The sequence below is a fragment of the Cardiocondyla obscurior genome, linkage group LG06 (assembly GCF_019399895.1).
Source record: "Cardiocondyla obscurior isolate alpha-2009 linkage group LG06, Cobs3.1, whole genome shotgun sequence".
In the NCBI taxonomy this organism is placed as follows: Eukaryota; Metazoa; Arthropoda; class Insecta; order Hymenoptera; family Formicidae; genus Cardiocondyla; species Cardiocondyla obscurior.
This window is the reverse complement of record NC_091869.1, coordinates 3,090,245-3,111,306: the sequence shown is the minus strand read 5'-3', so window position 1 is coordinate 3,111,306 and position 21,062 is coordinate 3,090,245. Positions and strand designations below refer to the sequence as shown.

The 21,062-nt window shown below is 43.2% G+C and overlaps 1 protein-coding gene across 2 annotated transcripts in view; it reads right to left on the bottom strand.

Moving 5' to 3' along the window:
- Window positions 1-10,679, bottom strand: part of Antp (homeobox protein H90) — a 93,713-nt gene extending 83,034 nt beyond the window's left edge. For both annotated transcript variants that reach the window (XM_070657895.1, XM_070657892.1), the window contains exon 1: window positions 9,812-10,679. The gene's annotated coding sequence lies outside the window, so the exon portion shown is untranslated. The remainder of the gene's footprint in view (window positions 1-9,811) is intronic.
- Window positions 10,680-21,062: the final 10,383 nt, after the last annotated feature.

Sequence of the window (21,062 nt, the reverse complement as noted above, 5' to 3'; positions counted from 1 at the left end):
ACGCGATTTTGAGAAATAAAAAAATCGTTCTAAGTAAGAAAACAAATTAATTCCTATTTTTTTTGTTTTTTTTTGGCCCCCGTTATTTTCTGATCTAAATGCGAGATAAATGGACTTGCAATGCGCGTCTCGCGCGCGTTCAGAAATTATTTTTAGTCAAACCGTCTTCTTTATCTTTTTTTATTTCTTTTTTATTTTAACTTTTGTTTTCTTCTTTAGTTGAATTTTTATAAATCAGTCTATTAAAATGTCGGCGCGGTTACAATAAATTCCGAGGTTCGCAAGGTTACCATTTTATAGGATTTTAATCGTGATATTCAACGCGCGCCGTTCCTGTTCCACCGGTTTCAGAGAATTCTTACGCAAATGTCTGTGCCTGAAGTCGTGATAATATATATTGCGAAGCTGGCTGATGCGCGCGGCCTAGAAAACCTTTAGCTAGAATAGGCATCTAGAATCGCTTCGTCATCGATACTGATTTATGCGCATTGGGTCCATGATTTGCCTCTTGATCTGTTATATAATTGCGCGACAAACACGAATGCGTACAATCGTAGCGAATAAATTTCTCGACGGGCAAGACTCTGTGCATGCGCGAAGGAAGGAGAAAACAACAGCAGATTAATAAGAAATTTAATAGAAAATGAAGTTTACTTTGCGTCGAAAAATCGTGGCAATCCTTTTTTTTTTTTTAATTTATTTTTTTTTGCGAAAGTCGCCTTGCTCAACTTTAACTCGCGTCCAGTATATTAGTTGGCGCGTCCGAACCAGTTACGGTAGACGAAATTCTGTAATGAATATTTCATTACCCGGGAGAGGAATGTATTAAAACGAAATATTAAAACCGGCGACACGTGTTATTAATGTAGATGGAATGTATATGGTGTCGCGGCTCGGAGAGAGAAAAAATCACCCGCGTCTTCCTTCCCGCCCGGTGGATCCCGTCGAACACTTTGAGTCACGTGCTTTTTAACGTCCACTTGAGTCCGATTGATTCCGCGGATTTATTCGCGCTTAACGTTGCTGGACGCGTGAACGCGGTGGTCCTCCGGGGGTAACGATTGGCGAGCAGAAACGGCGGACAATGAGAAATCGGCTAGGAGCTGGCTACTAGGTCGCATGCGAAAACCAGAATAAATACCGCGCGAGAGTGAGTGTCATAAAAGGAAAGAAAAAGGGACGACGGCCCATTTCGTGGCATCGAGAAACGATGGCGAGACCCGTGACCCCACCTCGCCATCGTGGCACGTCCAATGCACGACCGACGAAGAAAGGAGAAGTATTTTCGGCTAGGAGTAGGCCGTCCCTTCTCGGCGCGCCGAGAAAAGACGGAGTAGAAAAAAAAAAAAAAAAATCTCATAAGCAAGGCTCTCGTCGAGAGTGGTCTCGGAGAGTAGAAAGGTGGGCATATAGCGGGCAGGTTCTCACGCGAGGCGAAAGAGACGGATGAGAGGGGAAGATGGCGGCCGCCAAAGTCGCTAACCGGTTGGTCTGTCTTTCTAGATTCCCCTAAGTTTACGACGGCGCCCCGGTACCGCGAATCCAGTTTAGACCAAGTGCGTCCGTTTGTCTTTTCCCTTCTTCTTTTTTTTTTTTTTTTTTTTTTTTATTTTAATTTGCCCTTGTTATCGTGCGATTGTTGTACCGAATTATTAAAAACCAAACGCGGAGTTTACGCGAGATCCTCGGGATAAAAAAAATTTTTTTTTGACTTTCCAGCGACGTTTTGCCGCGCTAGACACGACTCCGCGGGGCGCGATAAAAAATTCCGCGGCTCATCATCTGTTGACGGCCACGTTTGCGATTTGATCGTGCCGCGCGATCGCGCGGCACAATACGACGGAAATATCGCTCGTATATCTATTATACGCGCAATTTTGCGCGGCGCATTATTTTTGCAAGAATTTTGCAATGGATTTTCGTTCGCGTTATACACTTTGCCGGCGGCGTAATAAATCTGTCCGGCTGTAAACCGGTGTCCCGGAATTTATTGACGTTATCACTTGAATGTAACGCTGAAATTGTGTTGCGTCTGCAAAACGGGATGCGCGTCGACGCGGCGGTCTTTGGGGCACGCCCGAAAATCCTCGGTCTGCCCTTCGGTCTGGCGCCTGGTCCCTGCGAGAATTCTTAATCCCGCGAATACCCGGTAAGCGTCCCGTCGTCACCCGTGCAAAATCCAGTTTTGCGAAAGCTTTCCCTGCTTTGAGAGCGTAACGAAAATCTCGCAAGAACGAGAGCACGCGAGATATGAACACAACGAAAAGGTACAAGGGCGAAGGGAAGAGAGAACGGAGGAGAGAAAAAGAGAGAGAGAGAGAGAGAAGCCGCGAGGAGAGATCAGTTCGTAAGCTTGGGGTACTTACAGCGTTACAGTAGTGGTTCCATTGTGCCATAACGACGCGCGTTCCCCTCTGCCTTCCGGTACTCTCGCCGTCCCTCTTTACAATCGCGATGCTCTGCCGCGGCACTCTTATTCGCACGTACACATGCAAAAGTAACGGCATCAAGAAACACTATTGTGGACGCCGCTGTCAGGCCGACCGGCCGCGAAAAGGTCTCCAAAAGCGTTCACCCACACCGTGGATTTTCGCCAACATTTTCGGGTGGGAGACGATACAGTTTTAGAGAGGAAATCGCGCGTTTCGGTCGAAGGGACGGCTGATCCGCGACGATGATTCGCGACGTGATCCGCGACGATCGTACGAATTACAGTAAAGAATCTTGCCAAGTAACCATAATATACTGCGAAGGCACAGAAAGGAATAGGTCAGCGCGAGGCATCCGTACACCGTGACCACTCCTCCTCGGTATCTCATCCGCCAGCACAATCGCACGGTCGAGCTCGCCTTACACTTACGCCGCTACTCAACTCCCACTTATAGCCTCGTTCACCTGCACGAGTCTTCTTTTTTCCACATCAATAGCGAAAGACGCTCGTAATGATTTCTCGATTTCCCTTACTTTTTATCACGTTATGTTTTACCGAGTCGAGAGCCGATTAACATCTCAACGTGCACACACGGGCCGAACGTACACGTTCTTTAATTTGGAATAACACATTGGTGCGAATGACTTGCAAAATAATTGCGCGCATAGAAATTTCGTAAATCTATCCCGGCAGAAATGGCTTTTACAATTATTATTACGGCATTAATGCGATTATTAATTGCCCGGCGCACTCACGCGTGATTCCGCGATGTAAATTATCAGATGCATCGTATTTTAATGTGATTGTGATTGCGGCCAAATAATATTTTATTAATTTCGATTCCGCTCACGCGGTCCTCGCGCAATATTTTCACGCCAGCGGCCGGTCATTTCTTTAGCGTAAAATTTATCTTGCCGTTTGGAGACCGACTCGCAAGGCTGCCCTCGCGGGAAGACTGACCGGCGACGTATGATTTTCGTCAGATATCGCTTCCCCGACGAGCAAATTAAGAGATGAGAGCGCAATTGCGTCGTAACAATACGCGTCTTAAAGAACAATGACAAAAGTAGATGGAGATAACGAAACCAGTTTCATCTTTTAAACGCTTAATTAAGCCGGCCCGAAAGAGCAAAATAGGGATATGTAAATCCGAATGACACGAACGAGGCAAGATAGTTACCGTGAAACGTACGTCTGTGTATGCACGTGTGTACGTGAGGCGTACATATAAACAGCGAACTGTATCTTCTACCTCTGAATCCACACATTTCGATTTATCGTTAACGGCTCTATCGCGTACGTAGTCTTCAAACCAGTTTCTCCTTTTATCATGGTCACCGCAGGTAATACGCAATCGAGTAGCGGAGTAATTATTGTACCGGCGGTACCCGTTTGTGGAACGGTTCGCGAATGTTCCCCCATTCAGTAAAAATTCACTCCCACGGAATAAAGGTCCCAGAGGAACAGAAACGTATTTGTGAATTAAAAAGCATCCTAAATTACGTCGCTCACCTATGATCTTCTATCGACATTTAAAATAAAATTTGGTAAACAAGTATTTCGTAAGACTTGCCAATTTTTAGATTAACTAAAAGCAATGAATATATCTGTTGGGAATCTAATCTCAAAATTTGGAGGTGGACGGTCCGCAAATTGATTTGAAATAAAATTTTACGTTTCTGCGCGCAGCAGTTATATCCGATATTGTGTTTGCAATCAAGAAAATTAAAAGGTAGCGATTTCTAGAATAGAATACATCAAACCGCGGCTGCAGGAAAAATATTTGCAATGCAGTATGCTTCGTTGGTTTAAAACAAGAAACTGTTACAGCGCACAGTTCAATATACCAGTATAAAAGTTATGCATGCCTGTACTTCGTATGTATTGCATTCGCACGATCCATAATTCATGATTCTCATCGCATTGATATATCACTGTACGATCTAATAATTAGCAGACTGTTTCCGAGCAATTCTAGATGCGATAGCGCCGATGTACATTGGATGGTTACTAATACAAGATTTAGGAAGTACATATAAATGTAATAAACTAGCGTGCATTAATCTTTTTGCGAGAAACTCCACAGCTTATGCTTGTAAATTAAAAAAAAAAAAAAAATTAACGCAACAAATATAATTAAATAATAATAAACACAACGTTCTTACGGCACATTATTTTGTGATCTATAAATAAATTTATAATTATATAAAATTATATATAAATTCAATAACGTCCCGCAGCGAGGAAAATCTCAACTACCGAAGAGCCAATTAATTATATTCACCCGTGTGTTTATTTTCCATTTATTGCTATCATATTTTTATGGGAAAACAAAGATATTTATCAAGTGATTTTGCAAACGTCGCGAAACGAAGGAATGAATAATTATACGGGTCTCAAGGCACAGGTGTTTCAGGCTTTCCATGTTAATCAGGGACTGTGTGCTCCGTTCGTGCACACGCGCAAACGTATGCACACATGTGTGCCTGCGTGCAGCGATAGTAAAGGAATATGCAAAATAAGTTTCCACGCGTTCGCGCGCGCACGTACACCCCGCAGTATTTCGCGCATCGGAAATACGGAATAAAAAAAAAAGGACTACATACGCTCGTTGCGTTTTTTTTTTTTTGCTCGTCCGAGTGTTATCAATAAAATAATTATAATTGTCCACAGTAGCGTTACCCAGTTCGACTTTTATTTCAAATAGATATCGCACGTCAGCGTGTAAACTTTTAACGAGCCTTACACATGCTGGTGCACCTTGACTGCATTATCATAATGACGCTCCGTCATTATTAATTATGAACAAATTGGCGTTTTATCTTCACGCTACGCGGCGTTTTCGGGTGATTATGATAACTAAAAATGCCGCGCTTGTTGTTACCAGGTACAAATAGGTGAAAAGTAATATTTTATATTAGAATTTTTTTTATTGGTATTTTAAAACGTTATCTAGATATCGCTCGGTGAATTGCAAATCGACTGTTTATATCGGTATCGGGCTGACCGGTGAAGCAATTCGTGCGTTAAGGAGCAATCTGACAACTCCGATGTATCTAGGAGCTGCTGGCGATGCCTTAAGTATATTCCACGGTGTATCGCGTAATCTCTGTGTGCCATCGCGACAACCCAACTTAAACTAGGCACCGTGTAGTCGATGTCCGGTACGCCGTACGGACCTCTGTCCTCCCTCTCTCTCTCTCTCTTTCTCTCTCTGTCTATCTCTCTTTCTCTCTTTTGCCTGCTAAGGGAGTGACATCATCAGCCATCTATGTTCACCTCACACCCATCCGGCAGTCCGCGCACGTACTTTCATCCAAAAGAAACATTAAAACAAAAATATTGTCCGGCCGAAGTTGAACTTATAAATCAACAGCCACAAGCGACGACTAATGACACAATCATCATACATGATCATTTGCGACGCAAGTGAGAATTTTTTTTAAACTGCGCCCTTGATTGAGGCTAAATTTACCTAAGTTAATTCAAAATAATTGAACGATATGGTCATTTAATCATTCATTTAATCAATTTTTTTATCCATTGCTGATAGACGACGTTTTTATTTTGAATCAAACGCCTTAATGATTAAGTTGTTTTATAAAGACCGTGAGATTTTGCTCGCTGTAATGAAATTATGCCTTCGGCTTGATGCATAACCACAGTCATCTATTTCGAATTTGCGATACAAGCGCGATTCATCATACACTATTTACCGGTTACGAGATCATTACTCGGGTCCGGCCGTGATCTTACAGCCATCATTTTATTACCGGAGCGCGAACTTGTTTATCTTCCAAGAATTGTCCCAATTTATCTTAATCGCCAAGGATGAGAGTAAGACGCAAATGAGAATGAGCGGCATTAGTCAGTCACTATTCGTCACTCAGCGAGTCTAAGTGACCGACGAGTTTCGCGAAGCAGATAAAGCAAAGGGAAAGCTCGTTCTAAAAATGAGGGCGGGGAAAACTTAATTTTTTCTAATTAGAACGAAAAAAATCCTTTTTTTTTTTTAATTATGTATTTCGTATATCTCCGACGTTAAACATGCGATAAAAAATGCTTCGTCCAATAACCCGCAATATTAATTAACCCACAAAGTAAACCATTAAATATTTTTATTACTACGTAATTTATTAAAAATTTTATTAAAAGAAAAAAAAATACTCTTCGTATTTTTAGTAATAGTAAAAGCAAAAAAAAAAAATTTCGCTGTCCTGTACCTCACGGCCTTCAGATGCAAAAATGTAAGATGCGTTACCGTTAGATTCATTTCGTTTGCGTGACGTTTTTTATGACTGGGCTAATTTACGGGGCGGTCGTGGATAAGGTCATTTTTGTTAACACCAGGTAGAAAAGGAATCGTACAGGTGACGTAACAGCACTTTTGACCTTGCTCCAAAAACATTTTCGCACCCTCACTCGAGGTGTATACCTTTGTACGCGCGTCACGCTTCTTTAATTGGTCAAGATCCCGTTATGGTTGAAAAAAAGGAAAGACCTCGACGTTTTTTTTTTTTTTTTGTAACTTAGGTTACTCTACAATATGGCCAATTTTATTCCACCTTAGAAGATAGCACAAATTTATTAGGCAAAGAGACAAATGCCTCTGAAAATTACGAATACTTGGTTTATCACCCGGAATCGCTTGATAATGAATTTTTAACTACGACATTTAAAGTTTAGCGACGAGTTTAAGTTGTTTTTTTTCGATAAAAAAAATTAGACGTTATAATTAGAACGTGCATAAATACTCGTATGTATCTGAAATTAATCTAAAATTTGTACTTAACGCATTTCACGCGCGAGTCACGTGCGCGCCGCTATCCGACGGTAACTATACATTATACAGAACTTTGTACGAAAGCTTGAGTTTAATTTAATAATTGAAAAATTTATCTTTACTGAAAAATTTATCTCATCTATTAATCGTTCGTTGATCTATCTACAAAAAATAAGAACTTAATTCGCCTTTCATTAATATTAATTTCATTAACATTTATCAATATATTATTGCGACAACAATTAGTCTTTCTCATACGCAAATTGTTTAAATATATCATTATTATTCCACCTTATTTTTATTTGGCGAGCCCACATTTAAATAGAAAATGAAAGGTATATTCGATTTAAAGCGACTTTTACCCAACTACGAATTACAGATAAGACACTTGGCCATGCGCCGTTTTTTTTTTTTTTCCCGGAGATGATTCAGGGCAGGCTCTTTTATCATCTAAGGTTTGTTAAGTTTTGGGCGACACTTATCTTCAGGCCGCGGGCACTCGGCCGGCACTTTGGGGGGTTGCGAAACCGAGAAAGGGCGCAGATCGCGGGCCACGAGTGGAGACACGACAAAAGGGGGGTTTCTTCGGTCGAACAGGGAGGGTCGCGAAGGTGTCGCGGGGCTAGAAGAGGGATGGAAGAGCCAAGGGCGGGTAAGAACGCGAGAGGGCAAGAGGCATCGGATGACATCGCGACGCCCGAGGCTCCCTGAGCAAGTTCTCGAAAGTGTCGGCTAAACTGATATGAGAAATGGCCGCTTCGTGCTGCCCGTAGGGGATGAAGCAGCCCGGCTATACCTATTCGTTATACGGTTGGGAAACGCTCGAGCACCTCGGGTATTCATAAACCCCTTCGTCCGATACAAGGACAAGCGATTCGCAACTCCACATATTTTTGCCGATATCGAAAAGAGCCGCCACCTAGTGAGTGCCGAGTACGTGTTCGCGTTCTTTTGAATATTCGCCAAAGTACAACGAGCGTAATACTCGAATATTGGCACTATGTTTCTGTAATATATGCGCAGCTCAAAAATCGATTGAGTCAAATAATATTTCGACCGCGGAGTATCTTTCATCGACGATATACGCAACTAGAATGATACGCAGAGATGCAAGAGCGACGTGACCACAAATATATTGCGACTTTCTAACTTTCTCTACTTATCTCGACAATGTCCGATTTAAAAATTGATAGTATTATCGTATAAAAAAATTATTCTGTAAATCAGTATCATCGTGCCATTTTCGGCACCAACGAAATTCGTTACACGGCCTGTGCCTTATTAATGCCCGTAGATCTCTCGGTGTCGTCGCGTGATTGAACATAAATGTTCAACGTGTCCGGCTGAAAGTTTGATAACTTTTCGGTAACTTTCCGGGTTATTGCACAGCCAGGTTCGGTAAGGAGAAGATGACGCACGAGAAAGTCTAAAGGATTGCGCCGGTGGGGGTAAAGGAACGCTTATCACCGCCTGCAGCCGCGCCGACCGTCGGATCCTTATTTATGGCCTCCGTCAGGCGTCGGCACGGTATACACTGTACCTATTTTACCCTCAGGTTCCACGATACTAAACTTTATTTTCGGATAGATAGCTTTTCTCTCCCTCCCCTTTAGCTTTAAAAAAAAAAGTCAAAAAATACCTAAGCGCAGTCAGCGAGCTGTTGAGAAAATTAAAATAAACTTTCAGAGCCTGTACCTTTACGTTTTATCGAATACAAGCGGCTTAAGCTTCTTTGAGCGAACAGATAAAATTTTGTAAAATCTATATCTTTGTAATTCATACGCGTACACGTTGGTCAAACGCAGATCTTTGAATAAATCAACGTGAAGTATAAATAAAGAGAGAGAGAAACGAGAAATTTAATTAACACGTTGGACACCAGTTTCTGTATTTTAACAGTATATCGTGCACGTAAACGACTCTCTGAGTAATATTTTTCTTAAATAACATCTTTCAACGTATGAAGAATATAAAGAAATAACATACTATTATAAGCGACTGAAGTAATTACATGAATTAGAAACATAGAAGACGTAGATCGTTTAAAATAAATGTGTATGTATGTGATATCTAACGCTGTTCGCTTATTTGAACAGTACAATTCTTTATGCACGATTTTACATTCACAAACAACTGTTAAAATTAAGAAATGTAGCCACGTTTATCGCGACGGTATAATAAACAAGTATCAAAGCGTATTCGGCAAGTCCACGCCGCGTACGAGAGTACAATATGCTCGTGGATGTTTGTCAAACTAATTAGCGCAAGAATGCCAATTAATATTTATAAGAGCGGACGTTTTAATAACAGAAATACGTATGAGTAACTGGGGTATTCTGATCGCCGCGACTACATCCGATCTAAAATTGACGAAAAGTACTCCGAAGGGGGTCAAGAGTCACTCCGTTATATAGCAGCTCTAGCTGGCTAACGGAGCATGTGCGCTGCGTAAGGTTTTGGCGGGAGGGCGATCTCTTTAGCTTTGACAGCTTCGACTTCTGGCACGTTTACACGCTCGCGCGGCGGGCGAGCCGTGCGAACGGAGCGAGGTTCGGTTTCGTGCTTCGAGCACGTTGAAGGCGTTTATGACGACTTACCCGTAGCGGCCAGCATAGAATCAACGGTAGCGAAGTCCTCTCTGCGGAAGGGTGGTCCGCGCGCGTTCCTTGCAGCTCATCGTAGCGCCTTGTCGCATCCGCTCTCCGGAGTTTGTCGCTCCTCCATCCGCTCGGCCCCGATCCTCGACGTTTACTCCGCAAATTGCGGCCCTCAGGACGTGGTGCTCCGGCGAACGGGCGGAGTCCCGGAACGCGTTACCGCGGCCGTCGTGTCGTTGGTTACGAAACCGTGTCCACGGGCGCGATAGGGATCGGCCCGGTTTATAACCTCCCGGCCGTGAACGAGAAGGACGGGACGTTGTCCTCGGCACAGGACGAAAAACCGCGTGCGTCGCGGTAGATTTTTCCCCATCCACCTCCGCGCGCGGAAGTATCGCGGTGGTATCGCCTGCGAGGCTCGCCGGACTCTCCGAGTTCTCGGGGACGCTCTTTCACCGGGCAAAGCAAACTTGTTGGATGGCAATACGTGAGTTAAATGTTCACCGCGGATGGTTTACGGCCCGATAGTCCCCACCTCACGCCGCCACGCGGCGCTGCCTCTGCTCTCTCTCTCTGTCCCTCTTTCCGCCTCTCCTCGTCGCCCTAGTTGAGCTAGAGAGCTCTCTCGTTCTCTCCCTCTCGTACTGTCAATCCCTCTTCCTCTATTTCTCTCTCTCTCTTACTCTCTCCTCGTGTCCTCTTCCTCTCCTCCGTGCCCCTCGCATTCGCATCGTCTCTTCCGCGTACACGCCGTCCGATCGTTGTATCTTACTCCATTCCACGTGCCTCCCCTCGTGCTTCTGGCCGCGCCGGGCTGTCCTGCGGCCAGCGCAAAGGCGGGGTATTCGGACCGTGGAAGCGAGAACGCGTTAGCTCGACGGAGAGAATTGACTTCGATAGGAGTGAGGGAAACGGTGCCATCGCGAGACACGTGAAACGAACGAAGACGAGGGATCACCCACACGCGCTCGGGTTTAGCTCTACACGCACAAGAGGCGGATTTATATGCAAGGGCGTTGTTAATGGCGGGAGGGAGCACGGCGAAGGGTGCGCGCTTGCTGCCTCCTTCCCGCTTCGTTCCGACTCCGTCGCGCTTTTCCCTCTTTCTCTCCGCTTCTTCTGTCTTTCTCTTCCGCGCCCTCCGCTCGGGTGTCGGTCTTTCGCTTCCCTTCCGCCACGAACACTGCTTTCCTTTCGCGATACGTCGCCGTCCCTGTTTCTCGCGGGCAATATTTTCATCCCTCTTCGATATTGCGCTCGCGCTCTTCAAGGATAAGTTCGACGTCTCTGTCGCGCGCGCCCGCGCGTTCTTCCTTCCCCTCTTCGCCTTCTCTCCTCCTGATCGTTCTCTCGCATTCTCTCTCTTTTTGTCCCTCCCTCCAACCCGCCGCTGACTCCGTACACTCACAAGGATGGCCACGGTGACGTAACGAAACACGTTCGGCCAATGGGGGGACGACCGGTTCAAATATCGCGGGCACCGTAACGACCCCACCTAAACGCTTCATCCTCGGGACTGGTTATCATCGAGTGTACATACATACATGCGGGATTGAGCCATTACCTGGTGCTTGGCGTTATAGGTATAATTATATAGCGTCGCGATACACATCGAGTAATGGTGATTTGTGGCCGCTCCTCCGCGCATATACACGCTCGATTCTCGATGGTTACCACGTGGTGGACATGCCACACACGGTCGCCGTAGATTTTCACACGTGACGAATTATCGACGCGCAAACCCGGCAATATCTCGACGCGTTCTGTCCCCGCGTTTCGTTTTCTTAATTATTTACGAGCCCTCGTGAGTAACGCGCGGCGATTCAGCTTTTCAACCACAGCGTCGAGAGCCGTGACAGACGCGACAGAAACGGGAGGGAAAGAAATAGAACAGATTTCAAAATTGTATTTCAGCTGAAGGAAGCTGTAGCAAGTAGCATCATGATCCGGTAAAGCGTGATGTCTACTGAAACCTCATTCGACGCGGCTTGAATAATTTAGAAAAGTCAATTCGCACGACATCCCATTAATTTGAATTCGCGCGAGAATAAACTCCGCACTGTGCGAAATTGCGTTTCGCCATGCGGCCAATTCCGCTTCTGGCGAAATTTAAATCGAGCCCACCTAAACTCGGCACCGAATTTAGAGTTGGAAAGCGCCCGGTGAGCCATGCGTGCGCTGCAGTCACCGCCGGCGCATACATCATCTGATATTTATTTGTCTCTCTTCCTGAAGAATTTAAAGCGTGTGGAAGCTCCTACCTTTTTTCGTCCGGCCACGGCAATGAACAGTTTTGGAGAAGATACCGTTATTATGGCGTATGACGCAACGAATGGTATCGCGCGCGACAAGTCCGATATATTGAACAATAAATAATGCTGGGACGTAAAATCGATGAATTGGAGCCTGGACTCCTTCGCTTCGCGTGCTTGTTTTTGCGAGACAACATTAAATCCACAAACCCTACAAATGCGCAATACAAATAAAACAGTATATTTGTAAAAAAAGAAAAGAAAAAAAAAGAAAAAAAGAAAAAAGAACGGAAAGAAAAATACGTGAATATGACAGCTAAGATATATCCTAGAGATTATACCACCTTCGTAAATTGCATGAAGAATGTAGATACCTCGCAGGCAACTTTACAGAATATTCACGAATCTCGTGAACAATATAGCGTCATAAAATTCAATACATTAAAATTAAACACAAACGGATGTCTTAAATTTCGGCAAGCGAAACTTCGAAGGGTAATAAATGCGTGAACGTGCGTAATATTCTTCAATTAATTTCTATTACCGCAACGATAAAGTAAAGACGGTCGTGGATCAATGTGATTGATGCGATGAATCGGCGCAGCTACCGCGGATACGTTTTCAAGAGTTAAGATGAAGTTAGGAAATCCGAGTACACATTTGACGGAATGTTATTGCGGCCATAATCGTAGGCGCCAACAGGTGCGAGCTCGGCACAAGCCTACACGTAGGTGTGTGCGAGTATGCAATACCACGTTGCGAGCCGGTATACCTATATTATCGCCATAGGGCAATAAAGACCCCCATCCCTATAATCTGTGGCGGAAACAATAACTAAACAGGCAGGCAGGCAGCCCAGCCAACCGGCACTGATCCAGTACTAGTCGTTTGTAATTCTAATGGTCATGGGACTGTCAATATTTGGACATTTTACCTTTTTAACAGACAATTTCTTTGCTCTCTCCATTTTTTTTCCTTGTTACATTAATTACGTTCGAAATAATCTAAGCAAATGGCACAGGAAAGTATGAAAGTTTTAACCTAAATCATTTCGCTGAGTAAACTTTCATTTTAGAAGTTTCGCGCGCACGCACGTGTAATAAGAGATATACAAAATCAAAATTTTTTTCCATCTCTCCGCTTTCACATTGCTGACAGCTCATTCATGAATAAGTATTAGTCTGAATCTTACGATTTAAATGTCATAATGTTCGCACGTAATTAGAAAATGTCAAGCGTCACATTTTATCTAATTAAAAAGTAATTTTAATTAAAAGTGAAACACGCAAAATCGATAAACGTATGCATACAAATGTGAATTTATTGCGTCATTTGTATGTATGTACCACGGAAGATATTTATCACGAAAGATTTCCACATATCTTCCACCTCGATCTACTTTCTTATCACGCGGAAATTGTCCCACCCATCGTAGCAAGACGTCGGGTTCCCTCAGACTTCGGGAGGAGGGAAAAAAAAAGAGAATTAAGGGAGACATACTGGGGACGAAACGGTGACGAGAGGAGGGAGGATGTTCGCTCCTCTAAGGAACAGTCGTACATTACTGCTCGCGAAAAAAGGCCATCCACAGGACGTTTAATTTCCAAAGCCCTTCCGCCGGCTCCATTCACCTCGTCCCCGAATCCACGAGCATTGCATGAATTCCGTCATTCAGGGGCCCCTCTTCGCCACTCTCCCTCTGTACCTCCTCAGACTTACGACTGCGAGGCACGACGAAAAGCGCCGTCGTGTGCAATCTTCCCCGCGATATCACCTCTGACCCTCGGTATAGAATAAGGATGAAGAGGGTTCGTTCTGATACGGCAAACGTTTATGCTTGTCTGCGTGCAATCACAAAAAAACAGGATGCAATTTTTCGATGACGCGTGACGAAACGAGAAAAAAAAAAGAAAAAAAAACGTAAATGTTTCCAATAATTATTTCAGCTAAATGCATAATAACGTGCATAAAATTAATTTTCTGACGAAACGTTACTTTTAATTATTAATAAATAATTAAATTATATATTTATATAGATAATTATTAATAAAAGACAGAATAATACTTATTCTTTTAATTTGATAATAAAGTATCGAGTACACGTTGATTAGAATTTTGACTGTAATAAAATATTTTGCTAAATTGTATACAGAATAGGAAATGTACGAAAGATTACGGTAACGATAAATCCACGTACGTATATGTCGCATTCATCTCAGAGTTAGATCAGCCGACGCTGAAACATATTTACTTTCCGCGCCATTAAACGCTGCGATTTTTACTGCGAGCAATCATGTAAGTTTCGAAAATCGTCGGGTTAACCTAACGGCGCTATAAAATCTGGATTCCGGCGGCACGCGCTCTCATCCCCGTTTGCCGCCCGCTCTATGGAGTATAACCCTCTACGAGTCTCCGCACCGCGATAACCTAGCGACACTTCTTCCGCTACGTATATTCTCATTTGTCCGCCGTGTTTTACAACTCGAGTTTCGCTTCACGACCGCTAAACGTGACGGATGCCTCGGCTCGCATTTCCCTACAAATCATGAGCTCAACCTATGCGTGTTACAGCCCGCTATTTGGCGAATACATTGAATTACGAATCGCGCTTACGCAATAACGCTTCTTCGTTTCGGAAACGCGAGTTTCCGTAACGCAACGGAACGCATCATATATCAATCACATCAAACTTTAAATAAAAGTATGGAATTATCGCATGTGTATTTAAATCTCGCGATATTTATAGGAATTAATTGTTGCTCGATTTAAAAAGATTTATCAACTTTTCGTAATACATTTTTGTCTCGCGTGAAATAAACTTTTCAACGTAAAGTTAAATTAAAAAAATAAAAAAATAAAAAAATAGAAAAATAGAAAAATAGAAAATAAAATATAAAAAATAAAAAGAAAAGGCGAGAGTGTGTGTTATCTTATATGGTTAGATCCCGATGTAATAAAGAGATTAAAAAGACGCTCGTTCGCGATGGCTATTATAAGTCAATATTATCAAAAATAAATTAGGCAAATTTTTGCGCCGACTTTTATAGAGACTGGGAAGAAATGCGGTTTTAAGTGCTTTTGCTCAGAGGTGGCTGGGGAAAGGGTGTTTCTCGAGACGTTACCGGAACTGCCTCTTGTTTACAATGGGAAACAAAGTTTACGCGGTCGGGATTAATCTTCGGGCGGGGCATCCGTGGGGTCTCCAAACGGCGTCAGGATCAGCAAGATCCCTAATGAATCTAGGCAAAGGACCCTCGGGAGTCGGGGATCCTGACTTTTGAGAGGGCGCAGCCAACTTCGGCTCAGATGTTGGTCTCGCGCTAGCCACGACTTGGTCTTGAGTTTCCAACGAGCCGAGGAATATCTCTCGTGTTCTATGAACTTTCGAACACCCGCAGCATCCACCCACGCATCCTGCAACTGCACTGAAACCGGCGGATGTCGTATTCGTACTCTAACATATTTTCCACGCTTCATTGTTCTTCCCGCGGGTTCGGGTAATCTTTCATTCTCTAAAGGATACATTAAATGATAGATACACATTGGATCTCTATTAATTTTGCAAAGGCAGATAATTGAAAATTATCACAGACACACTGGTTTCAGTTCAGAATACTAATTGATAATGCTTTCGCATACGCTTTATGGTCCGCGTCCAACGTAATTATAGTTATACTTGTTGACCACGTCCATTTTCACCATGATGGTTACGAGCTGGTTGCATTATGGTTGACCATACGATTTGATGTTACCGCCACAGATGTAACCGCAAACTGCTGTTAATATCTATTCGGTTCTGCGACAGTTGATAATTGCGTAAACAATTACAAGCTTTTTAATAACATTTGCATTTTTTTAATATTATAATATTACAATATTATCATTATTTTAATTTTAATTTTAATTTTTTTTATACTTAATATTATTTAATATATTTAATATTATTAAATTAATATTTAATAAAATTTACCAACGGTATTAATTTAAACACGCAAACGCCCTTTATCTCCGGCTCTTTAAAAGATGCTGTAGCACGTAACAAAGAATATCAAGGGAGATCATAACGTCGGCTATAAATAAGCAAGGCTGGATCAAAGGTGACAAAGCGCGCGTGTTACGATCAAACTCACGGGAATTTCTCGCGCATAAATAAATAGCGGCGCAGTATGGAATTATCGGTTCCACGCCGCCACCGCCGACACTGTAGGTAGATAGCGTACACTCTACGGACCTCGGTCGCGAGGGGTCTTCATCTTTTCTACGTCCTGGCCGCCCACTCGCCAGGAACACGGGCCCAGGCCACGTCCAAGTGGCAGAACGGGGGACAGCGAGGGGGGTTAGAGACAGAGAAAGAGTATAAAGTTCTTTGGACACGCGGGCGCAGCGCATACGCAACCGTGGTATCAGGTATAGCGCAGTGGCAAGCCAGCGTGTTGGCGATAAATCATGGGTTACCACATTGTAGCCCAGTAAATCATCGGACGCGGGGAACGCGAGAGCTTCCCAGCGTGAAATGAAACGAATTCATCTCTGTCATCCCCCACTATGCGCCCTCTTCCTCCACCTCATCGGTCTCCCTTTTCCACCTCGTTCTCTCTCACTCTCTCTCTCTCTCTGTCTCTCGCGTTCTCTCACTGTCGCTCTTTCTTCCGTTTTCTCCCTTCCAACCCCTTCTCCGCACCTCATCTGCCACCATCCCTCAATTCGCCCTTTCTCCTCCACCGATCCCCCGCCATACCCCTCTCCGCACGTCCGCGTGTTTTCTATCCTCTGCACGCAACTGGCTAGGGTAGATAGTTATATATAATATCGGTCCCACCCATCTACCCCCATTCACAGTCCTTTGGAAAGGATCGTCAGGAATCCTTCATACAAACGAATTTTTCTTTCGGCGGCCGCGTGACGGTCACTCCATTATCATCTTACTAATCGTGCTTGTAAGATATTAACCCCCTTCGCGCATCTTAATTTATGGAAACATACCGTAAGTGACACGCTCGGTATTAAGAAAATTAATTAACTCGGTTACCGCACGATATTAAAATGATCGAATGACGGAGCTCTCAAATATTCATTCCAGAGATGCGGCTCATCACGTTATTACATACCGTTGTTAATTACGTTTATTGCGTTCGGCGAAAATAAAATTCTCCTTTTATTTTACACGCCTCAAAACAAATCTTAAAAATCTCTTCTTTTCTCGCTCACTTTCTCTGTGCAATGTTAAGTTGTGTGCCGTTACGAGTAAGCGCCCCTTACCGAGGTACACGTCGGCACCGCAATATTTATCGTAATTTGATACAAGCGGACCGCGAACAAAAAATTGCTGCTCACTGGTGGAGGGAGTGGGAGGTCGGGAAGATGAGGTAAGGGTGGGACGGGAGGTGGTGGAACCCATACATCGCCGGCAGCTCAGACGCAGCCGCCGCCTCTGCCTTCCTCAGCTTCCCGGCAGCCCCTATCGCCCGATACTGCTCATTTCTCCTATCGCCCCTTCGCGCATTCCAACTTTTCACTTCCGTTTTCGTCTGCATTACGGTCCACCCTGATACGATCATCGATCACCGAATGCAAACAGCCATGATTTGCCGCGCGGCATAATTTAACAATAAACAGTTGGCACTGTCTTATAAGAAAGAATTAATTTTTTTTATATTAAAAGAAAAAGAAATATTCTAAATAATTTTATAGAAATATAAAAAGACTGAATTTTCGTCTGACAAATTGTTTAAACATGTACGTTTCAATTTTACACCACAGAAAAAAAAACTAAATTAAATTAAATTAGATTTAAAAAATTAAAAAAAGAACATATGTATGCAGTTCAATGCATATAAAATTACTTATTTTTCCTTGATCTCAATTTAAAAAAAATTATACTGCGTCGAGATAAAGTTAATAAAACATATTAAAATTACATAGCGTAAAAGATATAAGGCGTGGAGGAGGTAAGGGAAAAGGGAACGAGAGATAAATAATAATAACAGCACAATCCTCCGCGGTCAGGTATGAAGAAACTCGTTTCTGCCCATCGAATAGGTCTTAATTAACATCAGGTAGATTCTGGAACGCGCGCGCGTGTAACTCCTATTTATCATTCCCAATTAAGCTATAATCCGATATGATAAATAATGCCGTTAACGCGGTAAAGAGGTAACAGAATTTGATTTATTTAACAGGGATAACTTGATCGCGTTATATAACAATCAAAAATCAATAAGTTTGCAGTGTATAAACATGCCTCACTTATCTATTGCAAAAAGATTCGCGTTTCGACGTTGCTTTTTCACACGATTTTTGAATTTTCTTTACTGCGAGCGATCAGGCATCTTCCGAACGGAGAGAAAAAAAAAGAAAGAAAAAACAAAAACGACAAATTCATGCGCGAATAAGCATCGCGCTCGCAATAAACGCACGACTGCAATTAATCCGACGAAGGTCGTTGGTACGGCCAGCAAGAATGCAAGGAACTAGTGCACTAATTAGGAGTTACCTCCATTTGTTCTTTTATTTAATCAGTGCCATGGGTGGTGAGCGTCAGTAGGGTGGATGCTGCGGAGTAGACGGCGAGCAAGAAGGGGTCGAGAAAGAGAGAGAGAGGGGCTCTCGACGCGAGGGAGGGAGGTTTCTCGCGTTGCGGTGGCAGACTATTACGGGACTCCCACATAAATTGGATTGTCGCTCGGTCCAAATGTATGTAGCGATAAATCCACCTGGCGAAAATAATGGCGACTCATTTTGTAAATGGCGTAAAACTTAAAATTGTGCCGTCTCCCGACAGCGAGTTTTATAGCCGCGATGACAGCATCGCCATTGCGATTACGTTGCTTAACAGCCATCGACCCGGCAATACTTATATCTCTACGATTAAAACGTAAGATATTTTTGTGAAAAATAAAAACGTGTCTGTCGTCAGGGAGATTATTTTGCGAAATATTTAGGTAGGAAGAAATTTCAACGTTACGTGGTACCGCGATTTTTCAACTTTTAGGCTCGATTATTTAGTTAATTAATTATATTAATATTTTGAAAAATTAAAATCAACCGTTCAAAATACGGGATATTTGACATTCATTTCGCAGGCGATTTATCAATCTACCTTGCACACAATGCTCGTTGCCCATTGGCCATCCACTAGTGACAAGAACCGAACCTGGGACTACCCTTATAGTCGACTTCATTGAACGCGGCGGTCGTTTATCTCCGAACACATACATCATCCCCTCTCCTCGCTTCGCCAATGTGCCAACCCTGTTTTCGGTTTCGCCTTCTTTACCCCTTCACCCTTTCCCGTCTGACTCGATGCACGTTCTCAGTGGTTCTATAGGGAGAAATTGTAAATCTAAATGCTTCGTCTTCATTTACCAATGTTCAGCGCTGAGTCTCGTTTTTCTCGTCTCTGTATTTAATTATCGAGACTTCTCACTTATGGCGGTAATTTTGTACCTCTCCCCCCACACTTGCTAATTATTTTATATCGTATTAATAAAATGGTGGACTTCTCCATGCTCGAATAATTATAATATGTATGTCCATCTGACGAGAATCCGGGAGGAAAAGTTCTAAGATCGATAATACAATGGGATGCTTCGCGCGTGAGGAAAAGCTGAGTTCGCAATGTGCGTCGGACAGATAGGGAATCTAATTTTCAAATACCGAGGGGAAGATCTGAAGGAACATCCCCCAACATATTATTTATAATATATACGCAGACAAAATTGGTGTCCAAACACGTTAGGCATGCATTTTCAAGTCGTACAGTTCATATATTTCGAGAACTGCTAGTTATTTCCTCTTTTACATAAAATTTTTTTATATGGAAAAATTTACATACAAAATATGGGCGGGTAAACTATATTAAAGCAGACAAAAAAAATTTATGCGTAATAATATGTATAATAATTGGCAATCTTTTTTAAAATTAAAAAAAAAAATAAAAAAAAGAAAAGAAATGCTACCATAAAAATTATTATTATAAACCGTTCATTTATAAATTGAGTACGTTAACAAAAATCTATTTGTATTTATTGCATTCTAAATTTTTAATTAAATTAATACTATATTAATTTATAATAAATATAAACGCGTGAGACTCTTTGCGTGGCCCGGTACTAATTTTAAATTCAGCAAATAATAAAAATTGCGTATATCCGAGAGGTTGAAACAGCGAGGCAAACCGATAGACGGCCAATAATTGGAATAAGGCTACGCGAACCGGCGTTTTCCGACGGATCTCGTTTCACGGCTCGATTCTGTCACGAAGCGAGCGAGGAGTTTTCGGTGCCACACTCCCGCCGAAGGGATAACTAGAAAACTTCTTTTCCGCTCAACCGCCTCCTCGTCCGACACACACCGGGACTAACTCAGAAGCTAGCAGCCCCCCTTTTCTTAACAACACCCATGCCCTGCCCATCCGTGGTCCCGGCCTTCTTCTTTTTACCCTCCGCTTCTTTTTTTTCTTTTTTTTTATCCTTTGTAGCAGTTGTGCAGTCGTAGAGTATCTTCGCGCTGCAGGGACGTGTTCACCCAAATGCGCTGTTAAAATTTTGGACACAATCTTACCATTTGTCTTGCGGGATCTGAGAATAAATCTTTAGCGGCTCAGGCGGGCCGAGAAAAACGCCTTTGCCCTACGTTACTCACGTGAGCTGGTAAATATATATATATGTATGTGTGCCTTTGGGCCTGTGCCAGTGTGTGCACACGGATACGCGTACCTGTGTAGGCCCGCGCGTGTTCGCGCGGCACATGCATGTGTGCGCGCAACGGTACCCTCAGGGTTTCCGCCGTCTTATTCTTCTTTTTCTTCATTTTGCCACCCTTACGGACACTGGCAGGCACGCCGAACAACCCCCGGAGTCTTACAGACCGATGTTCCATCAATAAATCATAATATTCGTATTAACATTCTTCGCACTTCTTTCGCGCCGCGATGTTTTACCTCCGCCTCTCCTTCCTCGCTCGCCCACCCTTCGGCGTCATCAAAATAGATGGTCCCT